We start from the raw sequence: 10,349 nt of genomic DNA on the forward strand, positions 1-10,349 counted from the left end.
AACCAAGTTTTAAACTTGTTATGCCCCATTTAGCTGTTTACAGTGATCAATTTCAACCATACATGCCAACCCTCCCGATTTGGGCGGGAGACTCCCGATTTTTCCGTGTAATACAATGCTATTTTTCACGTTCTCGTGCCTAAAATAAATCTTTGCCCAATGCATTCCTATGGGAAAATCTTTGGTTCCCGATTTTTCTGACGTAATCTCCCGCCCAGGTGGGTTGAAATGTTGGCATGTATGATTTCAACATAGATATAATTTGCGATCAGGTGCCAGGATTACCAGTTTTTCAAACAGCTGTTTGCCACAGGTTCCTGTCCAGTCACAACCGGGAGACGGGAACGCTCTATACCCAAACACTGCCTGCTCTACAGCCAAAATGGATTGTTCTATTTTGAACATAGCCAGCCAGATGTTTATGATAACCATTCTTTAGACAAGTTATGTTGTTACACAACGTTTATTACCAATGTCAAAGTGAATAAAATACTGTAGTGTAAAAAGAAAACATATTTCATAATTTTGTAATCTGGGATGTCTAGTCTCCATTCAATATAATATTGTTGTTCTAACACACTATTTCAGTGGTCTGTGTATGTTTTTCTTGTTGTGTTATGTTTCTTACTTTTGAGACCTTTCCACAACGTTTTAGGTGCAGCTTGTTGTTTCAGCTTATTTGGATAGGAGTCAGCTTGTTTTGGAAGAGCATTCAGGTTATTTTTTCGTGTGATCTGGCAACACTGGTCACAGCGCTTAGATTCTCGCGCGATTTGATGTCCTATAAACCTTCCCGTGAGGCTTTGCGTGTCCTCTTTCTAGCCAGCGCCTGAGAATGGGTGGGTAATGGCGGCCAGGCCGGGTATGTAATCGTTTGCAATCTTCCCGTATGGCGCGCTTAATTCACCCGTCAGCCTCTGTGACGCAGCGGGCGTGTGAATCGTGCACTCCGGCGCCGGTAGTGTGACGCTGTGAGTCGTTAACTTTGGTTCAGGAGACTTCTAGGCATGGAGATGTGCCGCCGGCTTCTTAGCGCGGGAGGAGCAATCCTTGAACGGGCTGCTTAGCTCCGGGCATCATAGCCTTTGCCGATTGTTTGCCCGCGGCTTGAACGTGGGAAGAGTTGGAAGACGGGGGGGGTGGGGGGGTGGCTAGACCTTTTCCTGGCCTTCTGCACAGTTTATCTAGTCCCAACAACGCCTGGGGGGGGGGGGCGTCTCAAATGACACTGGTCCATGGCCTAGGCTCTGTCATAAGTGAATGCATATCTGTAGTGCAAGTATCCCCACCATGGCGGCTCAAATGTAATGTAGTCACACGGATGTGGTTTTTCTGGGTTCTGCTCCCCTTTTAGCTCCTGGTGCTGTTTGATTTATTTCGACCGTAATATGTATTTTTGTGATTCCCAAATCCAGAATTGATACGTTGTTTATTTCTAATGTTTTTGACTGCAGCACATTTTTAATCCTGTTGTCTTTATATTGTCAGGTGTCTCGAGGGACAATTGCAAGACGCTCCGCGAACGGAGGGCAAAAGGCAGCCCTACCGCAAGGAAAGGAAGAATGAATTGGGTCGCCCTGCTGCCAACGCCAAGGTAGGTGGGCACCGTTCCAAAACAGGGCTGTTTGATGGCTTGCTGAACCCAGCAGCTGTGTCACTTGCAGGGTTTAATTGTCCTCTACGGGGCACCCGGCTTCACGCTGGGATTCTCTGGCTCGAGCCATTTCACTGCCAGGGTCGTTAATGCCCTTTACATATATGCAAGAATCGGATCCACATCATAGGACTTTCTGGAACAGGAAACCACTCTTGTTGTAGCAGAAATTGAAACAGCCGTGGCTCATGGACATCTCCGCACCCCTGAAACTAAAATGATAAAGTTCATTTTTAAACACACTCAATCTGCCTTTGAAACCACAGACACCATTCCCTTTTCTGTGTTCTCAGCCTATTTGCTTGCTTGGTGTATTTTTGTTGGTGTTTGTTTCAAAGCGCCCACACGGCTACAGGTAGGGAATTTAGGATTCAAGGCGTATGCCTTGTGAGTATTCGGAACATGCAAGTGCCGTATGTAGGAAGCTGAGGCGACTGGGTGTGGGAGACCAGGGACCCGAGGACACAAGTGCCCTGGTAACCAATCACGGCGACCGAGGTTAGCAGAGGAGGGAAGGAGGCAGTGAAAAAAAGAGGTCGTCTGGCTCTAGGGGAAGCCAGCCGAAGAAATAGATAAAACAATTGGTTTAATGACTGGCAGTCTGGGAATTAATCTAGCTTGATGCCCTAGGCATGGTCAACCGAAATGCTTGGTTGCTATTCCTACTTTTTCCAGGTACCTTTAGCGCACGGTGCTCCCAAGCCCCCTCATTACGTGATCCGGCAGCCATGACACTTAAGTTAACTTCCTTTTAAGTTTTTCGACATTGTTTGTGGTCCTGCGTATCACATTCTTTCTGTTATGATTTCCGCTAGTAGCGAGCCAACTCGAATGGTGCTTTTAATGCCACACCATTGCCGAAGGCCTTCCTTTCAATAGGTACATGTGATTAGATTAGTCTGCATGATCTTATTACAAGATGTTTGACAAAACCACTTTTCTGTAATAAGAAAATGGTATCGCTATGTATTTTTCTGTTCAAGATATGGTGGCATTATGGAACGTGAGTATTATATAATTTTTTTTTATTTGAACTTTACTCGGTAAAGACAGAGAAGGTTTCTGACAAAACTCAATCTTGCATATCATAAAAGAAAGCGAACCCACGAATGGTAGCTTCTCACAGAAACCTCCCCTAGAGGCTGGCAAACCGGGCCACAGTACAAGTCCTAAACCTTGTCCGGGAAGCTAAAAGGCCTCATTCAGCAGGGTCAGAGACTGTCACCGAAGTACTATTATATAATTGGAAAATATCGGACTAAAAGTCACTACTGCAACTAATGGAATCCATCCCATCCCGTTAAAACAGTTAATTGTAATATATTTATTTTGTGCACTGCTGGAGCTTTAACACTGGCGAGCATACATCTATTTGGTTGTTTATTTTAAGCCGCAACGGTTGGTAGATGCTTTTTATTCTGATTTTAAATCGCTTTCTGAAACGAACAACCTGCATTTTACATTAGATTAATCTAAAGTATGAAATACCCCCAACCGTACTTAAAAAGACTTGTCGCCACCGTTTTTAGGTACTCGGCCAGTTTCTGTTTGGTCACACCGCTCACTCGGTGATTTTATTTAACTGAACAGTGGGAGTGGTGTTGAAGATGACAGCCGAATATCTTCCGGCTTCATGGCAGGCAAGAGATAAGCAGCCTTCGTATTGCAGTTTTTGTTACGTTGAAGGTTTTTTTTATTACCGTGCGCTTATAAAGTAGTGGTAAAGGAACGAGTCGTGCGTTCTAGTTTGTTGCATTTTAGAGATTCGTTTTCTTTTCGATCTGAGAAGGGTCCCTGATATTTCTAAAGGGTCAAGGTGGGAGGACGGGGGGCGAAGTCTGCTTGGATCTACATGTATACAGTATAAGCATTTGGATGCATGTAACCCAACGGGGATATCTGGGGGAGGTTGCTCTTCCCCAGCGCTGTCCTGGTGGCGTACGGGAGCGTAGGCCTCTGGGCCCATGACGTACAGTCCCATTCCACGTCGTTGGAGATCGAGCTCTGCTCGCAGCCATCTGGCGGCTGAGCTGCATCCTGTATATTCCTACAACTTCTCTGAGCCCTCGGGCTGTGACTGAGGAGACAAACCATGCAGGATACACCATCTACAATGACTAGGCAGTTGCGGCTGTGGAACTTCATTGAAACCCCTTGCTGCACAAGTGATGTTGTGAAATGTCAGTTTTGCCATACTAATTGGATGCAATTTTTCTTCTCCGCAGATTGAAAGCTCATCGCATCAGGTAAGGGTTATTTCAATGTGAATATTAAATGTTGCAAAATGATTTGTAAGTACAGTTGAAATGGCATGAATGCGAACACATGGCGTAGATAGGAAGCAATACAGGTGGGCAGTAACTTGTTGGGGTGCCTTTTCAAAGGGGATGGATGTCTGAATCACGGTAGATACGTTTATTTTATAAAAAAAAAGTGGTATTGGAGACTAGAGGACTTGGTGCCGATTTGGTGCATTTGCGAGCACACTTTATGCACCAGTGGGATTGGCTGTGATAAGAGGGGATGGGAAATACTAATTTGTTCATAAATGGACTAGGCTTAAAGCTTATCCCTATTAATGGAGTGTGCAACTAGAGTGAAGAAGCTGGAGCTTGAGGTGGCACTGGGTGAAGGGACAGATTGGGGGACTATTACACGTTGGAGGGGTTACAAAAATGTTTTTTTTTTATTGTGCTTTATGCCAGTCCCCAACCGTGGGGTTGGGTACTGAACCCATGGTGCATAGAGCTGTCTTGTTTCCCAGAGTGTTGCCCCTGAGCTTTCCCCCTCTGCCTGAGAGTTGCAGCATGCTTGCCGCATGCAAGTTATTGGAGGTATTTGTACATAAGTATTGTGAAGTTTGAACTTAGAGGTACAGGTCCTGAACTCTTAACTAAATGAGTAAGTTGGTGTTGATGGTGGTATTGGGAGTGCAGTGAGTTGCTGTGGTGGTCAAATCTTAGTGGCTTTTCGCCAGCCAAGGTACATTCTTTGCCTCCGGTGCCCGACACTGGGATTGGCTTTTAATGTCAGCAATGTTGCCTGTAGACAGCATGGTGTCTTGTTATAAACCCAGATCTGCCCGTTGTGGCCTAATCCACTGCCTTGTCCAGGAGGAGGCCCAGAGCAGTGACACGCAGCTGGCTGTAGAATGCTTTAGGAAAAACATTACCATTCTCTTGGAGAAGAAGCATTCATTTTTGCATTCATTTTTCTGCTTTTGCAAACAGTGGATCTGACTCCCCTCCCGAGATTGCCTTTCTTCACCGGCTGTGCCCCTTCTACCCATCCACTATACCTCCACTCTCTCGGGTCCTACCTCCACTGTACCCGCACTCACCCTCTCTACCCCAACAAGCCACTGTCCTCGCCATACCCCCACCCACTCGCACTACCCCATCTTTCTCTACTTGGCCCTACCCCCCACTATCTACTCAACCTTACGGCCTCTTTACCAACACACCATCCTATCTTTAACCCTCTCCTCTCATCCTTGCTCTCGTTTTATTTCTTACCCACATTCATACCCTTTCCTTTCTTGCTTATCAATTGGACACCTCCGTGAATGGCTTCCTCCCTTACTCTATTATCGGCACCACTTATCGCATCCACCTTTCAAACATTGCACTCCTTGCCTCCTAGGTGCCTGTAAATGCTGAAACTATTGGCATTGCAATTGCGTGTTTTAATTGGATTGCTGTGATTTATAACCTGCTGTGTTGCTTGCACTCATGGCCGCTTAATGGAAAGGGGCTCTAATATGATATTGATTGGAGAGGGCAGACAAGACTTCAGGGTAAAGGGGAGCAGCAGGGTATGAAATGCCATAAATGTTGCGCACTGTCCCGCATTATGGCAGCAAATATTGTAAACCCGGTTGTCCAAGTTACAATTTTTCTCTCGACAATTATCTTTTTATCCTTTCCTTCTCCTCAGGCAAATAGTAGTTCAACAGTGAGAATATGTCCACATGTATCCTTGCAAATCTTCTCCTTAGGATCTAGTGACACGTGCCAAGTGTGCGTGCCTGATGGGGCAGCTGCCTTCACATCAGCCACAGCACTCCTGACACTACAGCTACCCCTTGTATACTTTCCATGTTTTTCGTGGTTGTCGTGACTCAAACACTTGGTGCTTGGATGCTGGTTTTGTGTACTCGCGTTCGACTGTCCAGAGCCTGTTCCTACCAAAGGGGGTGTGCTTTTCTCCAGGCCCCCGGGTCCTGCGACCCAGCCTTAAGACCCTTGCTGGTTCACCCCGGCCTCCCTTACCCCCAGTCTGCTCCAAGGCATACATTTTCTGGAGCTCAGATCCATAGATCTGCCCTCCATGCCAGATTCTGATGTTGATCATGCGTTCCTCACATGGCCCTTCGCTCTCGGGCCTGGGCTGCTGCCTGTACAGGTTCAGCACCCTTCTTACTACCCTCCCCAACCTCCTTTTTTTTTTTTTTTTTTTTTTTTTGGGTCACTGCGTTCTAGACCACACAGTGCCGAACCTCGCCATAACTTATCTATTCCCTATTGCTGCAATGGAGCGAACAGGGCCGCTACCTTCGCCGGGTCTATTCAGACTGCGACCCGGGATGCATACTCTCCTTACAGCACTTCTACACCGCCACACACTCGTGCTCTGAGGCATCGCCCTCTGCCCATCCTGAGTGGATGTGGTACGCTGCCCTCAGCGGCCCTGCTCCCCGCATCTATCCTATCAAGGCTACACCACGCGGAGAAGGTACCTCTCCCCGGTTACGCTTCCTCTTTACTAAAACCTGCGGTTACTTGATCCACCGCCTGCTCGGTTACAATATATTCCAATCCCTGCCCACAAAACTCGAGGCTAAACAATCCCTGACACCGAGGACCGCCTGCTCCCTCCAGCAACTCCCGAACTGCCACCGAAATAACCCACACACGTCCCCTTCGCCTTACCCCCGCTCCCTGCAGACCACCACCAACCCACTCCCACAATCCCCACTTGAGCACACACAGCACCAGACTGGTTCTGTGGTGATTTATTTATTTATATTTATATAGCGCGCAAGCGGCCCACGGCCATTGAGGCGCTGTTACTTGCATGAGCTTAGTTACAGAGGTACAGACGTGGTAGCAGTAGATGGCACATTGCATACAAACATAGACATAGGTATCATTACAGCTTATTTGATTGGTCAATACAGATTAAGCAGTGGGTCCTATGGTTGGTATTCATGCCGCTACGAAGGACCTTATGAGAAGAGGATGGTTTTCATTGATAAACGCCGAGTTATATATTCCTACAACTTCTCTGAGCCCTCGGGCTGTGACTGAGGAGACCAACCATGCAGGACACACCACAATTGATAAGTGATCTACAATGATGTGGCTGTCGAACTTCCCATGAAAACCCCTTATTTTGCGGTGTTGTCAAATGTCAGTTTTGCCTTAATAATAGTTGCTATTTTTCTTCTCCGCAGATTGAAAGCTCTTTGAATCAGGTGAGGTTATTTCAATGTGAATATTAACTGTTGCAAAATGTTTTTGTATAGAAGTGGCATGAATGCGAACACATGGCGTAGATGGGAAGCAATACAAATGGTCAGTAACTTGTTAGGGTGCCTTTTCAAAGAGCATGCATGACTTGCGGTAGATAAATTGAGACTACAGGACTTGGTGCCTTTACATGCACACTTTATGTACCACTTGGTGTGCAGAGATGGGAGCTTCAGTGGGATTGGCTGGGATAAGTGATTGTTGTCCTTAATAGGTAGGTGTGGGTCCTAACCTTTTAATTAAAGGAGTAGGTTGGCGGCAGTGTGCAAAATAGTGTTGGGAGGTCTGTGATGAACAAGGCTTATCACCAGTCAAACGTATATAATCACACAAGTCTTTGCGTCCGGTGCCTAGTGTTGGGATTAGTTTCTAATGTCAGCAATGCCGCCTGTATACGGCTTAGTGCCCAGACCTGCACATTGTGGCTTATGCACTGCCTTGTGCAGGGGGAGGCCCCGAGCAGTGAAACACAGCGGGCTCTAGAATGCTTTAGGGAAATAATTGCCATGCTCTCAAGAAAGCTTCAATGTTATACTTTAAGGCGTGCGCATGTGGAGGGTTCTTTTCCTACCGAGTTTGCCTTTCTACACCTACTACCCCACCCACTCTCTGGGCCACTCTGCTCTAGTGTGATCTTGATTTGAGGGGGGTTAACACGTCCTTAAACGCCGAATGCAGCACTTCCATGCACTCTAATTGGGTAAAGGGGAGCAGCGGGGCATGAAATGCCATACTCATTCTCGTCACGTGTCGTCCTGGGGATTAGTGCGTGTTCAGCCTGGAGCGGGTTGCATGCGCGTGTACTGCGAGCTAGTACCTTCACGAAGACAAGTGGGTTTGGCTGTCTGTTCTCTTGCCCCATCGATGCACGAGAGCCGCATAGACTTTACTGTTCTGTTTAAACACCGCTATTAGTTCTGGTTCCGAGTGTACCACGTGATGAAACTCTTTATTGCGGATTAAATCTGAATCCACTGTGGAAACAACCTTGGAGAGCTGAACACCGCCTTACACTTTCTTTCTGCTCTCACCTAGGGGGCTAATGACGCTCATCGCACACGAGGCATGAAGGATGAAGGGAACGGTGGAATCCAAAGCATGATTTGAAGGTGAGGTCAAGTGCATCCTGTTGCTGTTTTGCCGTGCGGGATCTTTTGGGCTGTTCGCCACGTCTGAGATAGTGATTTACACGCTTTACTGCCGAGCCCCCAGCAAAAATACGGTTTGGCAGGAATCTACAGGATTCTCCAGTGGCCTTTTTGTGGTTGATCTGTGTCTCCGACCGTGGCAGTTATGGGGGCCATAATCATGCTACAATGTTCCCTCTCTTGCTTCTTTGACAGCAGGCAATGTGTGTGATGAAATGCTAACCTTAGGTTGCTGGAGAGGCCGTTGTGGTCTCATAATCCATCTGCCGGTGATAGGGTTGTCATAGTTACTCTGACTACATTGCCCTTTTTCTTAGTATTTTGCCTGTAATTACAAAATGTATATTCAGTGGTGTGCATTTCTTCTCGCAGGTGTCTTTGCCTAGTGGCGGAAACTATGCAGCACAAGTTGTAGCACAATGTAAGTATGGCCTTAAAGCTAGAGAACGTTATCCTAACCCTAGGCGAGCAGCCCCCTGGTCTTGCAGTCTACATTTAGTCGCATTTCACAACACCAAGTATTCTGTCACTTGGCTCTTGTTATGCTCGTCTGACCCCACTTTAGTATATTTGTGATTGTTTAGACGAACACATATATTGCCCCTTTATTCTTTAGCTTACCCAGCGCTGTTCGGTATAGTTATTTACATTAGTATTCTTGCCCAGTGCATGCTAGCAATTGAGTTACTTCACTCTAAACACGCTATCGCTTTAATACATATGTAATCGCTACTGCGGCGTTCATGGCTTGCTACAGTCCAAGTGTCCACCCCTGCTCCCACAATCCCCTGCTCTCCTAGGAAACCGCAATGTGTTTGGGGTGGTATTTTGGGGCTCAGTGACACGTCTTCTGCTGATGAGAACTTTGTCCAGTTCTGCTACTGAATGTTAAGAGATGACAACTTGGCAACTGAAGAAGACATTTGTCGGTTACATTTGTCAGACGCCACAGTGAGCACTTCACTAATGTACCATTTTTCTCTACAGACTAACTGCTGGTGGTGGCCTAGTTGACATCCAGCCAGTTACAAACACTGCAGCTTGCAGGTGAGTGATTTTCATGCATTTGCTTCCTAGGAGGGAATACTCAACATGAGCACCTCTTTATGTAAGATATCTTCTGCTGATGATAACCATGTCCAGTTCTGCTACTGAATTAAACGATGACATTTGGAATCTGAAGACTTTAGCTCATTTGCAGATAATACTGCTCAGACTACGTGTTGCATATTTTAACTGTAATGTTTCAATTCCAGTGGTCAGCATATCGTGTGAAGATTGGCCATCCACCTGAAGGGGACATCCACAAAGCTGTTCTTGCGATTTGACTTCCATATTGCCGTCAATAAAATGTCTGAAGAGTGCTTACTTTTACTTTATTTTTTTGTGCTGTGAAAGGGTCAAGTGGCCATTATGTTTGGCGAATTAACCTATGGGAGGCTTGAAGTCTGCATGCACGCTATAGGGGGGGGGGGAATTTGGGCTGCACTGTCAAGTGACCATCTGATCTTTGTGACCTTATGGTCTCATTCCAGTGCTAGAGAAAATTCCTTCTTGCAGAAAGGCCAGGCTCTTTTCAAAGTAGTCTGCCCCTTCCGAGAGTTGGGTACATGTGTTAATAACTGCATCTGCTAGTGTACATAGAGCTCAAAAGTATAACTGAGTGCATTTTTTAAATCTCGTGCGTGCCTGCATCCACTGAAATATATGGGACTGTTGGCTTTGCTACAAAGTAGCTATTTAGACGATTGATATCATTTTCAGTGTACAACAAACAAGTTTTTCATCCTCGGGTATGTGGTTAAAACACCAGATTAGCCTTGTGATCTGGCAGTTGATTTAGGCCGTGAGAAAGACGGCTTGATATGGTTTTTTGGGGAGGAGGCAACCCTTCGATCTAACAATGTCAACGCATAGCGGTTGAAGCTTGGACAGAAAGCACTTGCCCATTAAGCACCTGTGTAAGACTGGTGGCTCGCATAAGAACAAATAAAGGTGGGCTCTCGAGGTGAACTG

General features: G+C 46.4%; 1 long non-coding RNA gene, 5 other non-coding genes and 1 pseudogene across 8 annotated transcripts; all 7 read left to right on the forward strand.

The window, feature by feature from the left end:
* The first annotated feature begins 715 nt into the window (after window positions 1-715).
* On the forward strand, window positions 716-9,697 carry LOC138549408 (uncharacterized). Of its 3 annotated transcripts, none has more exons than XR_011293207.1 (8): window positions 716-839; window positions 1,489-1,594; window positions 3,880-3,900; window positions 7,110-7,130; window positions 8,221-8,294; window positions 8,706-8,754; window positions 9,321-9,380; window positions 9,590-9,697. It is a non-coding gene; the product is annotated as an uncharacterized lncRNA (long non-coding RNA). The 3 variants fall into 3 exon arrangements; XR_011293195.1 differs by having other exon boundaries at window positions 719-862; XR_011293201.1 differs by having other exon boundaries at window positions 837-971.
* LOC138565370 (small nucleolar RNA SNORA73 family) lies at window positions 3,541-3,761 on the forward strand. The gene has a single exon (XR_011301257.1). It is a non-coding gene; the product is annotated as a small nucleolar RNA SNORA73 family (small nucleolar RNA).
* On the forward strand, window positions 8,112-8,193 carry LOC138565395 (small nucleolar RNA SNORD55/SNORD39). The gene has a single exon (XR_011301281.1). It is a non-coding gene; the product is annotated as a small nucleolar RNA SNORD55/SNORD39 (small nucleolar RNA).
* Window positions 8,535-8,635, forward strand: LOC138565420 (small nucleolar RNA SNORD46). Its single transcript, XR_011301300.1, has one exon. It is a non-coding gene; the product is annotated as a small nucleolar RNA SNORD46 (small nucleolar RNA).
* LOC138565409 (small nucleolar RNA SNORD38) lies at window positions 9,181-9,252 on the forward strand. The gene has a single exon (XR_011301292.1). It is a non-coding gene; the product is annotated as a small nucleolar RNA SNORD38 (small nucleolar RNA).
* On the forward strand, window positions 9,453-9,517 carry LOC138565417 (small nucleolar RNA SNORD38; annotated as a pseudogene).
* Window positions 9,698-9,816: 119 nt separating the features above from the next.
* Window positions 9,817-9,947, forward strand: LOC138565467 (small nucleolar RNA SNORA35). Its single transcript, XR_011301332.1, has one exon. It is a non-coding gene; the product is annotated as a small nucleolar RNA SNORA35 (small nucleolar RNA).
* The last annotated feature ends 402 nt before the right edge of the window (window positions 9,948-10,349 follow it).

The sequence above is a fragment of the Ambystoma mexicanum genome, chromosome 1q (genome assembly GCF_040938575.1).
Source record: "Ambystoma mexicanum isolate Mex_15411 chromosome 1q, UKY_AmexF1_1, whole genome shotgun sequence".
NCBI lineage: Eukaryota > Metazoa > Chordata > Amphibia > Caudata > Ambystomatidae > Ambystoma > Ambystoma mexicanum.